At 40.5% G+C, this 23400-nt stretch overlaps 1 long non-coding RNA gene and 1 pseudogene across 3 annotated transcripts; both read right to left on the reverse strand.

Moving 5' to 3' along the window:
• LOC136480299 (uncharacterized) overlaps window positions 1-23400 on the reverse strand; it is a 42618-nt pseudogene that overhangs the window by 16595 nt on the left and 2623 nt on the right.
• LOC136483964 (uncharacterized) lies at window positions 15200-19002 on the reverse strand. 3 transcript variants are annotated; one of them, XR_010765709.1, is made up of 6 exons: window positions 18890-19002; window positions 18670-18781; window positions 17498-17647; window positions 15933-16047; window positions 15730-15856; window positions 15210-15632 (listed from the first exon to the last, which is right to left on the reverse strand). It is a non-coding gene; the product is annotated as an uncharacterized lncRNA (long non-coding RNA). The 3 variants fall into 3 exon arrangements; XR_010765708.1 differs by having other exon boundaries at window positions 15200-15632; window positions 15933-17647; XR_010765710.1 differs by having other exon boundaries at window positions 15200-15632; window positions 15717-15856; window positions 15933-17647.

The following is a 23400-nucleotide window of genomic DNA, read 5'->3' on the forward strand; positions in this document are numbered from 1 at the left end:
TGTCTCTGTTACCATCCGGTTCCTGATCACGCGCAGCTCCACCAATCATCTACTACCGTGGGTATACCCCTCGGTAGACTGCCGACTAGATTTCGTCGACAATTCCTATTCTAGAGGCAGTAAAGTATTAATCATAAGTATAAGCATTGTGCTTAGACTTGGGTTAATCATGGATGCACCCTGCACTCCAGATCGGTGGTAGCTCACGAGGGTGACTCTTATAGCCTCGTTGAATCCTCTGTAGTCCATCTCCCATTTGTAGGGCAAGTAGGACTGGTTACATAAGAAAGAATCCTCTGCTAGTGTCTTTCCCTAGTAATATCCCCAGTTGAATAGTAGAAGACAAAGCTTACCAAAGTTAGAACTAGAGAACCTAGTAATCCTCTCTATGCTCCTGTTTATCCTAACCTTATTGCTACCCCTAGTTAAGTTAGACCATAGTTAGTCTCACACGTTTCCCTATGGATACGATACTTGAAATACTTCTAGGTGAAAGCTACAACGGTATCCGTACGCTTGCCAATTTATCTGTGTGCGTTAATAAATACCAACAAGCTTTCTAGCACCGTTGCCGGGGAAATAGTTACCGAATTAACTGCGAACCTAGCTTAGCTTTTTATCTTTTTTTAGCATGGATAACACACCTATCTATCGATATGATAAACCTACAAGCGCAAGCCTAAAGCCACCAAAATCTTCAAGGCCTATCCTAACACCTGGCTATGAGCTGCACCTGGGTTTAATAAAATTGATTCGGGAACAATCCTTCTCGGGTGAAGGCAATGAAAACCCATACTCACACCTATGGGAGGTTGCACAGACCTGTGTATGCTTGCGTATTGCTGGCATGTCTGACGAGACCTTAAGATGGAAGTTGTTTCTGTTCTATTTGACGGAAAGAGCTAAACAATGGTACAGTCGAACCATAGGAAGTATGCAAGGAGATTGGGAAATGTTATGCTCTAAATTTTGTTTATGTTACTTTCCCGTCTCTAAAGTGGTTAGCCTTTGGAAACGAGGTTCTAAATTTTAGACAACTAGAAGAAGAATCCCTTGCCATATCATGGGATCATTTTAATGACCTCATCATCACTGGCCCGAACCTTGCCATTCAAAACCCCATACTTATTCAACATTTTAATATGGGTCTTAGCAAGGATTCCATGCAATCCCTTGATCAAGCCTCTAGAGAAGGTTTCCTTCTTTTGTCTGCTAGTGAAGCAAGGTCTATGCTTGATAGAATTAGTGGAAATACTCCCTGCACTAGCATTCATAATGAACAAGAATAGGAAGTTTTGATAGTCAAATCACAACCACTCCAATCACAAGATTTAGCTATCAACCCCGAACCATCAATGTCCCAGAATCTAAATCCTCCAAAAGAAGAAGAAATTCAACCTTTTGACATTTCTTGTGAGGATGATCTTTTTTATGCTGATTTTGGGAAAAGCTTAAACTTCTCGTTCCACAAGAGACCTTCGAGCGAATATAATTCAAATCCTCTCAAGAAGGGATCTCTTAGACATCATCCTTATTCTCATGTAGGACATTGGGAAGAATTCAAGGATGGCATGTCTAGTGAACCCATAGAAGGAGAGCCAAGTCATTGAGAAGCAATTCCTATCTTCTCCCCATCTATGCCCACATTAGATGTCTCATTCAAACCCATCCTTGACCCCAATGATTCCTCTTATACTCTTTCTCCTAAGCCTCATGATGATCCTAGAAATCCCAAGCATAGGAATCATGAAGGATCCAAGGATGACCAAGAAGAGCAACGACAACAACTAGAGCATTCATGCGTCGTTGCAAGTACATAATGGTTGGACAAGACCGAAACCTTACGGTTAGAACCCAAACCAGATTTAGATCCAAAGGGTAAGCTTAAGTCAACCTCCTTAATAAACATGACTCATCCAAGTTTGGAGAAGGCCTTAGACAAGATCAACCCGAGAGTCACCAATCCAAGGGAAATTTTTGACATTCATGAAGAATCAACCTTGGAGCTTGAAAAGGAAGATTATATCAACGAGCATGGAAGCTACATCATGAACACCTCATCAAATCCATGCTCACATAAGAAATCTCCTAAATCAATTGGTCTCTCCAACATTGCCACACACGAGATCTTCAACCCCCTTATACTTCCTGTTTATAAAGATTTTGAAGGGGTGGTTGTAGATGCATATGTTTATCATAAATACTACAGATCTTGTTGTGTGAATCTTGAGATAGGTACACAAGGGTTGGTATTGGAGGGAAAACCACTTCACCAACTTGAAGCTCAATTCATAGGTTTCCCACGGACGAGCTTCTGTCCTAAAACAAGCACTTTTGGGAAATAATATGAGTTTTCACCTTCTACTGTGATACCTTTGTGAAATGAGCATAGAAATATAATTGTGAAAACATTCCTTCGAGTATTTTTGTCACTAACCATTTTAGGTTTGAAGCAAAAAGAATGAAGGATGATGACGCAAGGTATGTCCAACCAATTATCATGCAACATTGAATCACATTCACACATGAGAGTTCTATCATCCAAACTTGATTCTGCTGCAAAATTCAAGCTGGGGGATAGACTTCCCTAAAAAATATCTCTTGCCATGTTGCTAAATTATCTTGGTTGTCTCTACCTTCAAGACATGCTCAGTTTGCTAAATAACAATCATGCTCTTTCATCTCTATTTGAATAAAACTCTATAATGCTTTCATGCTACCTTTGTTTGCTATAGTATGCTTAAGGTTTGGAGTATCTTCATACATCTTTTAAATTAAGCATGGCGCTTAGATTAGGGGTGTTGATCGTACTTCCAAAGGTTTTTTAAATTAAGCATGGTGCTTAGTTTAAAATGCTTTCCTAGATTAAATTAGACATGGTGTCTAGTTTAATTTTTGAACCAAGAGTGTGCTTTAGTAGATACTAGATATTTTGTTGGACTAACCCCTGTAGGAAACTCTCAATTCAATTTGGGTAAGTCACGAGATGAATTCAAATCAAAGATGAAGCAAGGCACATGATGAACTCCAATAACTTTGTGAAAAGAAGACACAGCTCATTCATCATGAATGGATGAACTCAAGTTTGCAGCTCTAATGAACAGCATATCGTCAACCAAGAATCAATGAAAAATCAAAGAGAGGTTGACAAGAGAAGAACATGCAACTTGTTGCATCCTCATCTCCTGGATCAAATAATGCAAAGAAAAGCTAAATGCAAGGAGAGGTCTTGATCAATGGACCTAATAAGCCCTCACCAACAGGAGATCATTTGTGAAAACAAGTCATTGAGGCATAAAACAAAGGGTGTGGCAGAAGGTCCAACAAAATGGCAAGATCAAAGAGTAGAAAGATGGCATGACAAAAGAATGAGAAAGGAAGGGTGCAATCTAGGCAACAAGAAGCTCATAACTATGTGGCTAACCGAACAAGTAAAACTTCAAGCAAAAAGGGAAGGACCATATCACGAGTCATCTACCATTCGTCATGTGGTGTCATCACGCTTCAATAACGAAGGTAACATCCTAAGGTAAATGGTCATTATTTAAATAGTTTTCCTTGATTTGGGTATTCACATAAATAAGAAACAAACATGTTTGAGTTACAACTTACTTGATCCAATCTGATTAACTCAACATGTCTAGTTCTTTAAGCTTGTTGCTAGCACCATTTTCTTGATCTCATAGCCTTAACCAATTGAACTAAAAAGTACACTTCCTATCTCTAGAAGATGATAGTCATAATCATGTAAAAATTGATACATTATGCACAGATAGACAATCCTTCCATAGATTAAGCAATTCAACCCTTTGGGCCAAATGTACTTATACATTCATACTCAATCTTCTGATCTTATCACCCATGTTATAATTGAACAAAACACATAACATCAACTTCATCTTGTTTAATGTGCCTAAGGTTAGAGAGGAATAAGTAAAGTTTTGGCTCTATTGGTGTTTTCCCACCAGCAGAGCCCATGCACTTGATCTCTACCTTGTTTATATGAGCAGGACACTTCAAGCAAAGTATGGGAGCGTCAGTTGATTCTTCAAATTTCTACAAGTGAAGGTCTGAACCTGTCAAACTCAAAATCAAGACGGGTTTGTCGGAAGAAGGTGACATTACCATTAGAGGCATCACCACAAGAATCCTCGTCTTCAGAGCAAACTGAGGTACTTGATCAATGAACTTCACAAGGAGAAGTCTGGTTCAAAGGACTTACAACATCGAACCCCCACCGAAAGAGCTAGCTTGGGGGAGAAGTACTCCCGCGTATCAAGGTAAATATTCTTCCCCTTTTTGTTTTAGTTTTAGTTTCTTTTAATTAGTAAAAAATGATGAATGAAAAACAAAATAAAAATTTGTATTTGCAGTTATAGTAATAATGTGTGATCTAGTAAAATTGAAAACAAAATAAAAAGGTGTGTCTAGTTTGCTTTAATTTGTTTTTAAGAGTTGTTAGCAGAATAAATAAGGATGACTCAGAATAATCTCTTAAATGGAAATGATGAATAGTTGCTCTGTTGTAATTCCATTCAAGTACCCAGTTTTCAACCTTGAATTCTCTCGAGTTTTGGATAAAATTGTTTTGATATAAGGATTTACTCTGAACTTGAAACTCTTGGGTAGCTGTTGATGGTAGTTATCATCTATCAAAAACCGTCAACATAACTTGTAAAAGGGCATAAAAAATAATCACCAACATAGACTTAGGGATTTAAACTAACAACTTCCATAAGTTTTGGTGAATCTGTGTTTTTAGTAGGGTTTATCTAGGATCACATGCTAAAAAAGAACAATAATGGTCAACTTGTCATGCGGTATTTGGGGTATACAACTGAGATTTCATTACCATACCGGAACCTCAGTTTGTATGCGGTGAATTCTTTTGTCTTTGATTTATAGGTCATGGAGACATGTCCTCGTAGGAGTGCCTCTGCAAGATTGACTTGCAATCCACAACCCAGGTATCATGGTGATGATCCAATTCTGGAGGGACCAACTTCCACCAGCTATGCAGGCTAGGATCAGCCGGGATCCTCCCGCATGTATCAACCCGAGCATGTTGGTTGGGCACAGCCCGCTCCTCAGCACGCTGAGAGCTCCTGGCAGCAGGGGTCAAGTGAGCAATGGTAGGATTGCAACTTCAACTACTATCAGCAGCAGCAATATGAAGAAGTTTCAAGCAATTACCAGGGAGGATGTATGTCCTTCTCTGCTCGTGGCTACCATGACCAGCAGATGTAGCATTCCTGTCTCGACACCAAGTTGACAAACATAGAAGAGACGCAACACGACATCCAGAACACGCTTCACCAGCACTCCCAATGGCAAGAAGAAGTAGGAGACCGCCTCACTAACATCCAGCAGCAGGGGAATGCGAATTGGAACTATTTGTTCATAAAGCTCAACTTTGACCCGCCATTCTGAAGGACTACAACAACACTCGGCTTGGGGGAGGATGATCCCCCATTATCTAAGGTAAGTTTTTTTCTAGTATTTTGTTTCCTTTTTCTTTTCCTTATTTTCAAGTTTGTCTTACATATAAAAAAGATGCATAACAAAAATAAAATAAAATTTGTCTTTGTCTTTTATATATTAGTAGGTGTAATTAAAAAAATAAAAACCAAATAAAAAGAGTGTGTATAAAGTTTGCTGTAATTTCTATTTTTAAGAGCCAATAAATAAAAAGAACTTGAAGATGATGATTCACAATGAAAATGATGAATAGTTGCTCTATTCCTTTCAAGTACCTTGTTTTTAGCATTGAATTCTCCCGAGTTTTGGATATGACTATTTTGACATGAGAATTTGCTCTGAACTTGAAACTCATGGGTAGAAAATGCTTGATCTAAGTCTAGGTAATTGACAGATATGGTATGAGAAGGTCTAAACTGTTATTTATCTTGTTCAAAGTGATACTAAAATTCTGAAGATTTCTTTTGAAAAATATAAAAAGGCAACATGATGAGCTCCTGCAAGACAAAATTTAAATTCCTACCAAAGCCAAACATGTTTATATTTAGGCTAGGAAAACTTTGACTCATATATGCTACTTGTTTTGCATTGAGTTTTATCAAGCTTTGTTGACCCTTATGAGAGGTTTGCCATGCTCTTAAAATCAAGATCATGTACACACCACCCACATATGCACTACTCCTACATTAGGGGTAGGCGTAAAAACATGCATTCCGTCTAGATCAACCAAAAAATATTTTACTCCTACACTGGGAGTAAACACCAAAAATATTCTTGATAGGAATCCATCTAATAAATACTCTGAGTTTTTGTTACTATCTCTCAAAAGTTTTATTGCAGAGAAGAAGCGTGGGCTATGCAAGAGTTATTCATAAAAAGAGAGAGAAAAGCATTGAAAAAATGGACAAGTGTCCGAATTATTAAAACAATGGGTACTTAGATGCCCGCGTGAAAAAGAGAGATGAATAAGATAGCCCATGTTTTCTTGCAAATATTTCTAAGTTTTAGAAGAGAGATAAGTTTTCAAGGAGCATAGTAGAATTAGGCTGGCCACCATAAATATCCACCATATTCCACACACATGCACATCTTGATTTGATTATATGACTCAACTCTCTTTGGATCCATTGTTTGACTTTACAATATATGCATTGCAAGTATGCTCTTTCATCACCATTCCTACAAGCTCCACATAAGCCTTAGTTGTAGGAAGAAAGGCATAACATCGCTATTGCATTGCTAAGGATCCATAAATACCACATATATTGAGAGACTTGAGAGTGTCATAAAATGGAATCTCTGAGTTTTATTTTGAAAAATTGTAAAAACTCTAGAATAATGGTTGAGCAAAGAACTTGAGACATAGTGCTTGACTTGATCATTCTATCTTTCAATTACTTAAGATCCGAGAGAAAGGCTACAAGCCCCATGGTTAAAGGTAATATGGGTAAGTTTGAAAGTTAGATCAGTTTGATCTAATCTAGAGGAGAATTCTTGTTTGAACGCATGTGTACTTTTGAGGAGTTACTACAATGCTTTCAAAGATCCTAAACTCCTGTTCCATTGCTAAGTTTGGCATTGCTCAGGGATGAGCAGAGGTTAAGCTTGGGGGAGTTTGTTGATGATAGTTATCATCTATCAAAAACCATCAACATAACTTGTAAAAGGGCATAAAAATAATCACCAACATAGACTTAGCGGTTTAAACTAACAAATTCCACGAGTTTTGGTGAATCTATGTTTTCAGCAGGGTTTATCTAGAAAACTGTCAAGGAGGATCAAATCGTCAAAGTAAATCGCGCTTATCTGCAGCGAAAACTACCCAGAAGGTTCCAGAAGATTCGGGAAGACACTGCACCAAAGCGGAGGCTGAGGCACCGCCAGGTGGGGCCGGCCGGCCCCACCTACAGGCGGGGTGAAATGCTACAATGGTATAATATCTCTTGCCACCCCATCGCTCCTCCTTGTGAATAAAATATAAATAATGATACCTGGTATACTCCCGGGTGAAATGCTACAATGTTATATTATATGCGCACCTGCAGATACTGATACTTAATATATATTTGATTTTCTCTGAGTTTACAAGTGTCATTAATAATTACCAAACCAACGCATTTCTGGCATCATTGCTTGGGATGACAACCTAGTATTAAGGTGATGCTAAGGAATGCCAACAGTAGCATATGCTTGATCTAAGTCTACTTAATTAACGAATATGATGTGAGAAGGTCTGAGCTATTGTTTATCTTGTTCCAAATGACACTAAAGTTCTAGAGATTTATCTTTTGAAAAAACACAAAAATATTTCATGATGAGTTCCTGTATGACAAAGCTTGAATTCCCACCAGAGCCATACATGTTATTTAGGCTAGGAAAACTTGCACATATATGTTGCTTGCTTTTGCATTGAGATTTATCAAGCTTTGTTGACCCTTATGAGAGATTTGTCATGCTCTTAAAATGAAGATCACGTACACACCACCCAAATATGTACTACTCCTACACTAGGGGTAGGGGTAGAAACATGCCTTCCATCAAGATCCACCCAAAAATGTTTTACTTCTACACTGGGAGTGAACACAGAAATATGCTTGATAGGTTTTCCATCCACCAAATAAATGCTCCAAGTTTTTATTTCTATGTCTCAAAGTTTTGTTACAGAAAAGAGGCATGGGCTATGCAAAAGTTATTCATAAAAAAAGAAAGTAAAGAAAAAAAGAGTTGAGAAAAAATGGACAAGTGTCTGAGATATTCAAAACAATGAGTGCTCAGATGCCCACCTGAAAAAAGAGATGAATAAGATAGCCTCTGTTCTCTAGCAAATGTTTCCAAGTTTCAAAAGAGAGATAAGTTTTCAAGGAGCAAAGTAGAATTAGGTTAGCCGCCATATATATCCACCATATATTCCACACACATGCACATCTTGATTTGATTGTATCACTCAACTCTCTCTGGATTCGTTGTTTGACTTTACAATATATGCATTGCAAGTATGCTCTAGCTTCCTCCCTACCTATGAACTCCACATAAGCTTTAGTGGCAGGAAAAGAAAAAGGCATAACATCTTTATTGTTTGATGAGGATCCACAAATACCACATATATTGAAGGACTTGAGAGGGTCATACAATGAAATCTCTAAGTTTTATTTTGAAAACTTTTAAAAACTCTGGAACAATGGTGGAACAAAGAACTTGGGACATAGTGCTTGACTTTATCGTTCTTTCTTTCAATTGCTCAAGACCCAAGTGAAGGCTAAGAAGCCCCATGGTTGAAGGTAATATGGGTGAGTTTGAAAGTCAGATCAGTTTATTCTAATCTGGAGGAGAATTTTTGATTGAACACATGTGTACTTTTGAGGCGTGAAAGCATTGTAGCATCACCTGATCTATTGTTGAGTTTAGCTTTGCTCAGCGATTGGCAAAGGGTAAGCTTTTGTTGCTTGTTGACGGCCATTAACATCAATTATAAACCATCAATATAACCTGCATATATACTTAATTCCATCACCAAACATAGGTCTTGGGGTTTAAACTAATAAATTCCATGAGTTTTGGTGAATCTATGTTTTCAGCAGGGTTTATCTAGAAAACCATCAGGGTGGACCTATTTGTCAAAGTAAATAGCGATTATCCGTGGCATAAATAGTACCAGAAGGTTCTAGAGGACTCTAGAGGCACTGCCAGTTAGGGTCGTCTAGCCCCACCTATAGGCCAGCCAGTCTCCTATCCCCACCTAGCAGCCCCGCCTTCGAACATCGATTCTCCACCACCTTAAAGATCTCATCTACGCTGTTTATCCGAGGGTCCAGAATTGATGCTACCACCTATATATATGGCCCTGTACCCCCCTCTAGAAAGCCATTTTGAAACCCTAATTCATATTCTCCTTATCAGGATCAGAGCCAGCTATCAAGAGAAGATTAGTCCTCCATAGGATATATTCTTATAAATAGAAATAGTGATATAAAGAGTGAGGGAAGAGTTTGGAGGAGGTGCCGGTCAAGAGGGGCATCAGGGAAAGGAGGTGGGGCCAACGGCCCCACTATTAGGTCGAGGCCCAACCTCAACCGCTTCCTCCTGAGCCCCAGATTCTCGACCCTCGAACAGATAGCAATGCATCCACCGAGGGTAACAATCTAGATGGTGCCAGGTCGAGACACTGACTCCTAGTTATGGAAGATGACTCAGAAACCCCAGCGCCGCCCGGAAGCATAACTCAAATCCCACGAAAACACAAGGCAATCCCAGGCCAAAAACTCAGGAAATACAACTTAAAATACAAACAAACCTAGCCGAGCACCACGACATTCTACAAACAAATCTTTCCTCAATCCAACGCGGTAGTAGCGAGCCAAGCCCTAGAAGCTATGATCCTAGAAGGGGGCTTGCGGGACGCTCCCCTCTGCCATTGCGAGCGAACGCAATAGAGAGGAGCACCTCGCAAACCTCCTCCTAGCACCACAGCTCCTGGAGCATAGAACGCGGGGGAGAGAATGGCAGTAGTGCCATCATCTCACAAGGATAGGGACATCATGGTGGAACTGTCCATAGTAAGGACCACCTCACACATCCGAGCCAAAGGGTCCTAGAAGGTGAGGAGGTAGCGAAGCTATGGTTCCAATAGCCATACCACCCCATCCTGCCCTACTCGCAAGACCCCTTCTAGCACCAATCGCTAGAAGGGGCAGCAATGGCTTCCCGCCACCATAGACAACCCTCAGCAGGACACATCGTAGGAATATCAAAGTCCTCCTCACACTTCTCTCCCAAGATTCTCTTTTTTCCTCACTCTCTCAACATCTAACTGCTTAGAGAAGTGAAAGAACACTTCATAGTTATGGTCCGGAGTGATTCAAATGGCAGAAAGGTCTCCATTTATTGGCTAGGGACAGACTGAGCAGCCTAAGACCCCCGCGCTGCTTGGCGAACCATGGGAGGTCACAACCAATGTTCGATGCCCGCGTGAGGTTAGGAAAATCGAGACCCTCACAAAGGCAGGGCCGGTACAATGTTGATGAGACCACTTGGTTCTGCCTAGGTTGTGAACCCCGATATGTAACACGTAGACATGGCAAGGCTCAGCGATCATGTACCACATTGTCAGGGTGTCCTGATGGAGCGGAATGTAACAGCCACCTATCGCATTGAACGCACCAACCTGCAAGGGGTTGAGCGACGAAGCTCGAACAGGCCAAGACTACAAACCTGCGCTCAACACAAACGCATCTCAGCGCTTTCACAATCACTTCATGATCACAAAAACACTCAGGGGCTACTGTTGGGGTTATAACCCTAGGGTGTCTCAAGACATCGATTAGTTAGTAAGCCAAGCAGCCCACAATACATTGGCTAGCAAAAGCTTGAACGACCGAGGCCTAGCTAAGCCAAGCGAACTTGGCCAGACACCAAGGCCAAGGTCAGCCACGACCCTTACTCCTGTCTTAGCTGCACGATGAACAGAAGACTCACGACCTCTTCACCATCCCGACCCTTGGGAGCAATGGGGAGAAGTTGAGCCCGACCAAGCATGCCTGCTCTAACAAGGATAAGCATGCCGCACTGACCCTGCAAGGACCGAGGGGACATCGGTCACCTTGGTCTAGTTAGACACCATCCCTACGCCACGCTATGTCGACAAGATAACACCACACGGCAGTGACTACCAGTACGACAACCCACCGTCCAAATATGGTCTGACAAGACACATGTACGATTCTACCCACTATGGGGATGGGATCCACGACGGATGCCATGGCTTAGAGGCCAACCAGACCGGTGGAAGCCACAACCCCAATGATCAGGATTGTGGCCCTCAGCTCCTCAAGATACCAGGCGATTGGTGACCTAGGGGCAGCCACCAACTCCTGTATGATGCCCCTAGGAAACCAGGAGGCGATGAAGAAGACCACGGCGGAAACCACGTCGCACAGGATGACTGGCGAACCACCACCGTGCCTACAGTGTCGCCACGAATGGCATAGTAGCACCACGTCACACTATGCCACGATGTGGCAACAAGATCTTGATGACAACCACTATTGACGGTCCTTAACACCCCATTTTATACCATCAACAATGCCTAAATTGGTCATATAAATGACATAAACCATAGTCATAGGGCTTATTTCTAACCATTTCCACAAGTTGTGATGACTATGTGAGTGTAGGAACAAAGGTGGCAATATACATGCAAAAACACTTCATCAAATGCCCATTTTGATAGCACCATGTCGAAGAGCTCATCGAGATACATGAAATCGAGTTTTGGTTCACCCAATTCGGAGTCTGAATGACAAAGTTATGCCTTCCGGAAGATTGCAAGATGGGTTGGGGCTCGGTTTGGACACACTTGATGTCGGGCGACCTGGGCTCAGGTCGGGCGATGTGGACAAGTGTCCAAAGGCCACCAAACTTGGCCCAAGGCTTCTCCACTACCTAGGAAGGCCATGGGAGGTGCTCTTGACCCCGGAGGGCCGCGAGCCACGTTGGCTAACGGCCCACGGCGCCGGGCGATAGTCCAGGAGCACCAAACCGCCTCTCCCTGCCATGACCATGTCAACAATCCGTGTGCTAGGCCACATGGAACACATCCATGCCTCAATTTCAAGTCAGTTTGATCCAAGGGCTATCAACACATGTCACATGGATTGTAGGGCCCATTGTCATACTCAAAAGGGAGTTATTGACCAAAGTAATCGCCCTACTAGCATGCCACGGTCATCAGGAGTCCATCCAAGCCGCTGGATCGTACGTTGGTGGAAATGGACCATCGGCCGACAGTCAAGGACGTCGGCCAATGCCCAAGTTTGGCCACTAACCTCCCTTGACGTCTACAAGTACCCCCCTGCAGGAACGGACCTTGGGAGGCTATAAATAGTGGTGTAGAGCTCCATTTGTAATCATCCCCCATTCATTCCATCACTCCAAGTGAGAGTTGTAGCTAGGCAAACCTTTGTAGCTCTACTACTTAGAAGTAGAAGATAGGGAGAGAGTGAGGAGAAGCTTGGGGAGGAGCCGGGGTTGTCGGCGTCCTCTCCACTTGTGACTCGGCGGCTGAAGCTCTTCTTCGAGTGAAGTCCGGCATCTTCTGTGTGGTAACTTTGTTCTTTTACATTACTTAAGTGTTGTTTTATATTACTGTTGTTTACAAGTTTCACTGCTTGGTTAGAGTGCTCCGATCTTATTTCATCGAGGCCTAGATTGGAATAGTGAATCTATAGATTAAGCGTGGTGCTTAGGCTATAGCTTGCCTGTGTTTCCCTAGGTCGACTAGCAAGCCAAGGACGTCGCTGGGTTTCCCTAGGTCGACTAGCAAGCCAAGGGCGCCATCCTTAGTCATCGGATCAAATAATGAACAACAATATAGATGTTGGAAGATATTAGGGCCAAAGAGAAGTAAAATTGATTGTAAGTTGATCGATGGTGTGTGTTGGGCATCTCAATCGGCTGTACACCTTATATTTATAAGGTGGGGTGGCCTTATTCCATAACGAGTCAAAACCCTTGCAAAACAGGTTAAAATGCATTTCATATCCGATTTGGGTCTGCCAAAGTGCTAAGCCGGTTTTGGATTTAGTTAAGCCAACTTCTACGAACTCTTGGCAAAAAGCTTTCGAAATTCATAATTAATTCATTCGAACTCCAAATGAGACAAACCATATATGTTTTTTTATCAGCTCGATGAGAGGAATGCAATGGTGCAGTTCGTTCCTGCATTTGGAAAATTGAGAAAGTCAGGCTAAGCTGATTGTGGCCAGGTCAGGCCACATCGAAAAGCCGTTTTCTTCACTAGCGCTCCAAATGCGATGATCCAAGTATACTTTCTGGCTGTCTTAATGATGGTAGAATCCATTATGATCTTTTGACAATTTTGGTTGTTAACCATAGCAAAGCGGCAGCCTCCTGCTCTTGGGTTGTGAGACGCTGGCGCACGAGGACAATAACCTACGCGAGAGCCTTCTTATCCTCCTTGCCCTATTTTTCTTGGACCGCGATAACCAGCGACCGGTCGCGCGTATGTGAAACGCGCGACCCCACTAGGCGGCTAACACGTGTTCACAAGATTGTAACGCTGCACATGCCTGTCCCAGCAACGCCCGCTCCGCTTGAAGGCTTTGGCGCGCCCCAGCGTTTGGAGAAAGAAGACTACGGCTGATGCTCCAACCCTCTCGTGCACGTTTTCCAAAAAGCAAACTTCTTTTTTAAAAACTATAAATTTTAAACGGTTTATCCGCTTTTAATTCCGTCTGCAGGGTACGTTCTACGTGACGAGGCGAACAAAACTAGACTCCACTTGACTATGTTTCGAAGAATTTTATTTTAGTAGCAATTTATGTGTAAAAATATGCAATTTATGAAAGAAGTTGCTACTATATAATGCTAAACTTGCTACTCCAAAAACAAACTAAAGTTTCTACATGGTATACACATCCATTGTTACCATAGGAATATAATAAATTTGTTATATAGTATTTATATAAAGGTACTAACCCTAAAGAAAGTAGCAGACCAAAATAAGACAAACTGCAACCTCAAGGGGCAAATTATTAAAATAAACATTGCATAAGTTGCCAATTAGATGGACAAGTTATTAAAAAATAAATTAAAAAGCCAGGAAACATGAGTCGCCAACCAGGGGCATTTATTAAAAAATAAGGGTAGCGACAAAAAAAGACAAGCTACAACTTGAGGGCAAATTATTAGAACAAGCATTGCATAAGCTACCAACTGGAGGGGCAAATTATTGTATAACCCACTATATGAGTCAAGAAACATGACTAACTGACAATTGGAGGGACATTTATTAAAAAGACAAGAGTAGCAGCAAAAAAAATAAAGCAAGTTACACCCCCAAGGGCAAATTATTAGAAGAAGCGTTGCATAAGTTGCCAATCTAGGGAGTAAGTTATTATACAACTAATATGTACAATTTATGAAGGCATTCAACCTAAAAGGGAAATAAAATAATAGAACTCATAACTCATTAACTGAAACTAAAATAATAATTGAAACAAAAAATGGAATATTTAAAAGTAGAAAATATTGAAGAACAGTAATATACAAGATTTAGGAAGGCATCAAACCTGAAAGAGAAACCAAAAAACTGAAATAGCTTATGCAATGTTTCAATTTTTTTTAGTAGTAATTTATGTATAATATATGCTAGGAGATTTATCAAAGGAATTACTACCATGTAATATTAAAGTTGCTACTCCAAAAAATATAATAAAGTTGTTACATGGTATGCATAAGCTAGGGGACAAAAAATATCAATAGAGTTACTACCATGTAATACTATATTTATACAATTTAAGGAGCGAATTATTAAAATAAACATTGCATAAGCTGCTAATGGGGAACAAGTTATTATACAACACATTACAAAAGTCAGTAAACATGATTTTTCTGCCAACTGGTGGAATTTATTAAAAAAACGAGGATAGCGGCATAAAACAAAGACAAGCTGCAACCTAGAGGTAAATTATTAGAAGCATTGAATAAAGCTGCCAACTGGGGAGAGAGGAAGTTATTATGCAACCAATTGCTAGAGTCAGAAAATATGACTAACTGCCAACTCAAGGGCATTTATTAAAAAAAGAGTAGAGGAAATAAGACAAGCTGCAACCTGAGGATAATTTATTAGAACAAGCGTTGCATAAGCTGACAATTGGAGGGCAAGTTATTATACAACCTATTGCAGAAGCAGGGAAACAAGAGTAGTGGCACAAAACAAAGAAAAGTTGCAACCCAAGGGTCAAATTATTAAAACAAGTGTTGCATAAATTGCCAACCGAGGCGGCAAGTTATTATACAACCCATTGCAGTGGTCGGAAAACATGACTTGCTGCTAACTAGGGGCAAAATAATAAAAACACCATTATAGGATATAACATAAAAAAGTTGAATTTTCGGATGGTTCATGTAACTAGCCCATTACAACTTTTCTCTCAGAAAAGCTGCATGAACATCATAGTAACTTCTGAGGGTCCAAAAATGCAAGCGACAACAGCATAAAAAACTTTGTTTTGGATTGGCTAAAACTAAGAAAGAGCACAAGTGTTTGAACTACATGATAGATTTTGGTTGTTTTCATAGTCCTATGTTGCTTAGCCACTGATGGAATTCTACTTGAATAGTCAAGGATCAAGGCCCTGCACATGGTAAAAAAAGAAATACTTAGAATAAAAACAGAAAACAAAAAGGAAGAGGTTAATTAAACAAAAACAAAAACATACATGCGCCACTCACTGTAAGCAAGACCACAAATTATTTTGTAGTATCTCAATTCCTTATCTGATATTGGGAACCGGCATGCTAAACCAACTTGGGGGAGAGGAGCATTTCGAATCACAGAAGTTTTTCTGTTCTCTTGAGCCTACAAAAAGAATAATGGGACCTACAAAGATTAAATAGGCTCAAATGACCATCACAAACTGAAATAAAAAAAATACCTTGCTGCGAGGATCAATGTCTCCCATCTCAAATTCTTTTCTACCTAGAGGATTAATTGGGTTCATTGGGGCGTCTTGCCCTAATCTTTTCTTAAAAGGGGCAGCAGGTTCATAACTGAAAGGAAGAACTGACAATGGAAACTGGAACGAACTGATGATGGAAAGATAACAGAGAAGAATTGAAATAGCTAAAACTGAAATTAAAAATGGCTATACTGTCCCAGTCAAAAGAACTTTTCTCAGCCGGTACTCTAAACAAATTTTTCAGGATTCAGCAAAAAGAACTTTTCTCAAGTGAAAAGACACTTGATCAGTAGCAGTTTCATTGCCTTCTCTTGATAACTCAAATTGCATACTGAAATTGCTAACTGAAATTGCAAACTGGGACATGATCACAACAACTTCACACTACCAGGCACTTATTCACACTAACAGATCCAGTTCATACACATGCTAATAGCAACCAAACTGCTGAAGCAAAAACAATTTCGAAGACGTTTTACAACAGAATAAGCAAACTGAAACATGTTAAAAATAGCTGTTGCAAACTGAAAGATAATTGAAAATGCAAGCTGAAAGCTAACTGAAACAACATTGAAATTGCTAGCTCAAAATGAAAACTGAATTTGCTAACTGAAATTACAAGCTAACTGAAATTTTGCTATTGAAATTACTAGCTGAAAATGCAAACTGAATTAGCTAACGAAATTTAGAAGAATACTGAAATTTTGCAAACTGAATAATTATAAGAAAACTGAAATTAGAAACTAAAATTGAAAACTGAAAGAAAACTAAACGCAACAGCTATTTCAAGCAACAATTTGGAAGAAGTTCACAACAGAATAAGCTAACTGAATCTTGCTAAAAATAGCTGTTGAAAACTGAAAGCTAACTCAAAATGCAAGCTAAAAAAACATAAAGCGCAAAATGAAAACTGAAATTAGAATCAAAATGAAATTTTGCTATTGAAATTACACGCTGAAAATGAAAACTGAATTTAAAAAAAAGGGGCAGGCCCAGTGCCGGAGGCTCCCACATGAGTGGGGTCTAGAGAAGGGAAAAACCGAGGCAAGCCTTCCCCCCGCAAAATCTGCGGAGAGGCTGCTTCGAACCCGCGACCTGGCTTCGAACCCGCGGCCTGGTGACTCAGTGAGACAGCTCTCACCACTGCACCAGGCCTGCCCTTCAAAATGAAAACTGAATTTGATAACTGAAAATAGAAGATTTCTAAAATTTTGAAAACTGAATAATTATAAGAAAACAGAAATTAGCAGCTGCAGCAAATCAGCGGTAGAACAGCCAGAGGGAAGAGGATGCACTAAGGAGGATTGGCTGCAGGCATGCAGTTCAATGAACCAAGATTGAAAATAAGGAAAATTGCTTCAAAAACTGAAATATCTACAACAAACAACTATAACCATAAAAAATAAAATTACTAATTCAAATTAGAAACTGAAATTAATAATTGAAACGGCAGCAGGTGCAAACCTGGTCGGATGAATGCCAGTTGGGTTTGGGCGCATGGCTTCGCAAAGCAGGAAGGGAGGACCAAGGGGAGGGAATACCTGGTGTCCTGGTGGCGCTCGTCGCCGGCCAAGGTGGTGAGCGGTGAGTAGGACAGCAGCGACGGTCGCGGAAACACCCAAAAATCATGTTTTTAGCCCATTCAGATCTGTTACCGTCACATATGTCTTTCAGTTCTCCAGATCTGAGTTCTGAATAAACGAGCCAGTAGTGAGATAGGATAAAAGCTCTTTGATTCCCAAAACTTAGATGGGATTAGATAAGGTAGAAGCTTGGTCTGAAAAAAAAAACACTACGTTGGGACAGTGTTCATTTGATTTATAAGAGTAATAACAGGGATTATGCAAAATCACAGTGACAGGAAAAGTAATTTATCTCATATAGAGAGGAGAACCTGTGAAGAGAATTTTCTTTTTGAAGGATGTGGAGAGGAAAATGACCGGCTTTAGTCAAATTCTCATTTTCTTTTTTAATTTTTTGCAGCCTTCACTCATACAAAACACAACTTGAAAAAAGAACAGCTAGCTAAGATTTATATACATGCTTCGTAGATCTTTCTCCCTCTTGGATTCAGAAACAAACATCTCTTTGTACAACATATAGGAGAGCTCAAGCCACACACAACGGGATAACCCAAAAAATCACAAAACCTAGGCAACATGAAAACGGGCTGCATGGATAACTGAATAAATAGGATTTGTCCCCGCAAAAAAAAAAGAAGAAGAAATAGGATTTGAGGTGGGACACAATGCACGAGTAGAACACAAACAGTGGCGAAGAGAAGAAGACAATTCGTGTTAATCCAGAAATTAGATTATGTTAAAATTTTGCCATACACCGTACACACCAAATGGGATCTCATGTACTGACCCAAACGAAAGTTCCCCATCAAATTGATCAACATCTAATTGTGTTAATTCCAGAAAGGGACCTCCCTGCTATTCTCAGGTACTTGTAACATGCCACAATAGGATAAAATAACTTGCTACAAAGATACATCATACATCATAACAAAAACCGTACTGATACAGGGTCCTATATAAATATACATTATGCTAAACAATGGAACCCTAGAACGTTGATTCATCCACATACACAGGCGCAAAAAACAAAAAATCACAAAAACTCTATATATGTATCATAAATGCAACTTAACAGGATACAGCACCAATGGGGCACGGAGGAGCAGTGATAAGGGTTGGGTTGTACTCACATCGAACGTCGTAGCCCGCCGCACCTACATCTCCTCCGTCGTAACCCGCCGCACCTACTGCTCCTCCTCCGTCGTCGCCTGCCGCAACTCCCGAAGAAGGCACGGATGCCAGCTGCAGGAGCCAAACCATGTCGAATCAGATGCAGAAGGAAGAGAAGGGATCTGGACGCGCGGCGGAGTGAGCGGAGCAATTGCTCAGTCGTCCCCCGCTGCAACCTACCCCACCACCGCACGCCGGCTGGAGTTCCGACAGCAACAGCGGATTCGTCACACCCCGCGGCTGCGCTGCCTGAACGAAAGGGAGCGGAAGAGTTGGGCGCTCGCTCGGGAAGCGAAGGCCGCAGCGCGTTGGATGGGGGGAGGGGGGCGCGCGTCTGCTGGGCCGGCCCGTCGCGGCCTGGTGTCGCGCGATCGACTTTGCGATTTTTCTTCTCGACGACTGAGCAGAGCTGGTGCGCTCGACTCCAAATGGGAAAAACCGAGCGGGCTGGATAAAATTTGGACCAGGCCTGTCATGGGCTTGGCCTGTTTGAAGAGCGGGCCCAATGTGTTGCAACGGCTCTATTGATGGCGAAATTGAGGCATAGGGAGATGAAAACGGAACGAAAATATCCCAAACCGAACCGCATCGTTTTCTATATTTAATCCGATCGAATTCGCATTTTCTTGTCTGACTTTACCGTTTTCGCTTTCGCATTTCAGATGTTTCGTATTTCAAATGTAAAAGTAGAAAACGGTTTAGACATTTTTCGACCGTTTTCTACTTTTCTACATTTAATTTGAAATATTCCGAATTGAAAATTCGGTTTAAACCGAATTTGGTCAACTGCACATGTCATACAACCCAATTACAGATTGTTCACCACGCAGCTGTGTTCTTTCTACTTGTGGCCAGCTGTCCTCTCTTATAGATGGCGCCCAACCTCATCTCTTCACCTCACGAGATGGTGCTAAATGTTAGGAAACCAGCAGCATCTACACGAAAGCCCACCTGGGCCAGAGCCCATCAAGCTCATCGGCTTAACCCCCACCTGCAAAGTCAATCATTTGATAGTTTTTGCATCAGCCGAATAAATCTTTGTTACTCAAAAGAAAAATCTGAATAAATCTTTAAAATAAAATACTACATCTATTCTAAAAAGATTAATAAAATTATTCTGACTCAGTTCGAGTTCATGTTTCTATAATATGCACTTGTTAATTATTATATGCACTTGAACTTGATCATGTATGCACTTAGTCATGCACTTGGTCTACGGGTCGGTATTTCGTATTGAGTTTTCGTATATCGATCGTGTTCGACATAAATCCGCTCGAATTGGTTCGTTTTCGAAATTCTCGATAATTCGTAAGTTCGCGTTCGTTTTCGTGTCCGGTTTTACCGTTTTCGCTTTCGTTTTTGTATTTCAAATGTAAAAGTAGAAAACAATTTAGGAGTTTTTCGACCGTTTCCGACCGTTTTCATCCTTAATCCCTATGGCCTCTGCTCCATTGTTTCACCGTTCTAAAAAACAAAGAAGACCTCCTTTCAGAATGACACAATACAAAGAGTCAAAGACCAATAATCTCAAAAAGAGAGAGAGAGAGTCAAAGACCAATATACAGTGCGAAGTACGTCCATTATCAGTAGTATAGTGCCACAACATACAAACTTGAACAGTTGGATTGTAATGTATATGGGTTCAGACGAAAAAAACAAATAAGAGTTCTTCTCATTTCGATTAGGTCCACTGCTCCACTATACTGCATGCTGATGAAAATGGTTGTCGAATTACAAATAAGGCTTACTTTGGCAGCAGGGGCCAATTAGCCCAGGGATGATTACCCCTGACGTGGATTTTTTTGGGACTTCTTCTTCCCGCCTCTTCCCAGGGCTGATAACCACAGTGGGGGAACTTTCCACGTCTTCCTTTGGCAACAGTGGGAAAACAGCAGCACTTCTACCAAAGTACTAGTACTTCTGTCAAAGTATGGCAACAAAATTGAAAACAGTGTCTTGAAAAATCAAGAAAAATCTGAATTTCTTAAATAATATAATGAAATCACCAAAGATCAATACCAACCACATCATTTTCATGATCATAATGCATGGAAAATCACAAGACCAAAATTATTTGACAGTCCAATAGATAGAAAATTTAATTCAAGTGCCAAATTCAACCCACTACCAAACTGATCCGATACATAGAAGCCTGAAATGTCCAACATGCACTACCAAAATTGACCACACTTCTCTTGTCTCAAATCATGCATTGCCTCCAATAAACTCTCTGCAGTTAACACACACAAAAAAAGAACTCTTGTGAGGCCCTACAGTATAAGGTCAAAATACAGAGCATATAGGTAAAAGAAGCATGTTATCACCATGTTTACAGCTAGCTATCAGTTCAGGCTAAGAATTTTTTTTTGTACAAAGTGCAGAAAGATAACCACACCAAAACCATTTCCTAATACCAGCAACAAAGAGTACTGATGGCATGCAGCATTGGCAAGTGCAAGCTGTTGTACAATTGTGTAGTCATCAGTTTCATATGGCTCAAGGTTATCTATCCCTATGAACAAATTTTATGTACACGACATCCGAAAAGTGTAATATGAGTCATGCCTTGTGAATTTTTAAGATCCCTCAAGATAGGGGATCAGACATGCAATCCTCTTGAAAGGAGAGGAGCCTGATAAGGTTAGCGGTGGTCGTTGCCTAATCAAATGGCTGCTGGCCAGTGATCTGCAAGCCCAAGGGGAGAAGTGGTTTGGGCATCTTATATTTAGAATGTTTCGCAAGGGCTTTAAGATTACATTAGAAGTGGCTCAAGTGGAAAAAACAAAGAAATAACTTGGTCTGGACTAGATATTCCTTAAGACAAGACAGATAGGGACCTGTTTCATGCTTCAATTGGTCAAATAAGCTAGCTATGGACATCTGACGGAGTACACATGACCCACAGTGCATCTCTCATACAATTCATAGGGGATTCAAATAAACTCAAGATCAGTCCAATTTGGTGGACAAGAGAACCAAAATGCTGTTTTTTTCACTGACGTTATTGCATCAGAAGATATTGACTGCTAAATTTGCAGAAAAAAGGTCTGGCCAAATATTACGATTTGAATAGTGTCTAACACTTTACCAGAAACTTCCATCCGATCCATTTGTGCAAAGAAAAAGGTCTGCTCCACATTGTGTGATTTTTTTCCTGACTCTTATGGTGGTTGATCTGTCGCTATTGTTTTCTTGGGTCCCTGTTCAGGGCAGCATGGGTTTATGTGTGTTAGTGTTGTCTAATTACTGTCGTTTTTTCTTTCTTTTAACAAAATAAAGGAAAATCTCTTGCCATCCCTTCTAAATCTAACATCAATTAACATAACTTAATGGATGACAACACCAGTAATAACAAACTCTTGCAAGGAGCTCTTGTATTACAACATAGGTCATGAATTAGTTTAATGATCTAGAGTGTGTTCATTGTGTTATAAGACACTGACCAATCTACCAATGTGTGCTCAACCCTCCCTGTAGGAAAGGTCTCAGGAAAGCTATCATCATGACAACCTGACAAGGACTGAGCTATGCTTTCATAGCAGGAAAATAGAATCTCAATTTAGCAACACATAGCTAACCTGACAACAGCAATCCAAGTTCTGTAGAGAACATAAGCAAGGACAAATGACAAATTCTAGGCTCACACTAATAAAAAAATTTGACCTAACCAGTGCAATATACTGTGCTCACAACGATGGAAATACCTGCATACAATGACTGCAGCTGCATTTTTCTTCTCAATTCAAACATTGCCTCTACAGATAGCACTACAAGTAAGCACAAGGAAAAGCATTAGCAGCTAAGACATACCAAAGTAAACTAATCCAGTGGCAGCTAAGCATTATTACCTAATCTGCTGTTTGAGCCAAATCAAGCGAACATTTTTGTTTTTCATTTTCATGAATACCTCCCTATCTATCTCAGATTTGAAGATATTCATAGCATACGCCTTCTCCACATCAGTAAGTTCCATTGCATCAACTTCATCGAGACACTTGTCGACTGAAAATGCTCCGAGTAGGCAAGACCTATCATGCATTCATACAGAGACGAACTGCTTCCAACTTATTACCAGCACACCAGTATCAACTTGACAATTGATTGTATAGTTGCAGCCGCCTTACGTCTCTAAATAAACAATGATATTTGTCAAACTGTTAAACAAACGGCATTGGAACAAATTACTACCGTGGCATGCTTTGTTGACAGAACCTGTCGTAGAAGATGGCTCCCTTACAAATTTAGGGAGCAGTGTGCCATCAACGCTTTGCTATCGAGGCTTTCGTACGATATCAATATTACACCAGTAAGCTCCATTCGTCCTACATTACTTGCGCTACAGGTTGTACAATAGCTCGAAAGTGTCTGATGACAACCTGTGAATGATGCATGGCGAACTTGGTTCTATAATGTCAAATACTCAGCCTGCTAATATCGATTCATCAAGAAATAACAGACTAGTTCACAAGATGCTATTCTCATGCTTGAACGTTGTTGCCTAAACCATGTAAACGTGAGTGAGTGACAGCTTTGCAAAAAACTAAAACCGACTTAAACATTACAAGCACGTGATGCATTCACGCTAAACTCAAACAACGTTCATACAGGATTATTTGAAGAACCCATCAACGTGATGCTTCCTCAATTTTGTGATCAGCATAAGGTGATTGTAAATTTAGATCCATGCTTCA

The sequence above is a fragment of the Miscanthus floridulus genome, chromosome 9 (assembly GCF_019320115.1).
Source record: "Miscanthus floridulus cultivar M001 chromosome 9, ASM1932011v1, whole genome shotgun sequence".
In the NCBI taxonomy this organism is placed as follows: domain Eukaryota; kingdom Viridiplantae; phylum Streptophyta; class Magnoliopsida; order Poales; family Poaceae; genus Miscanthus; species Miscanthus floridulus.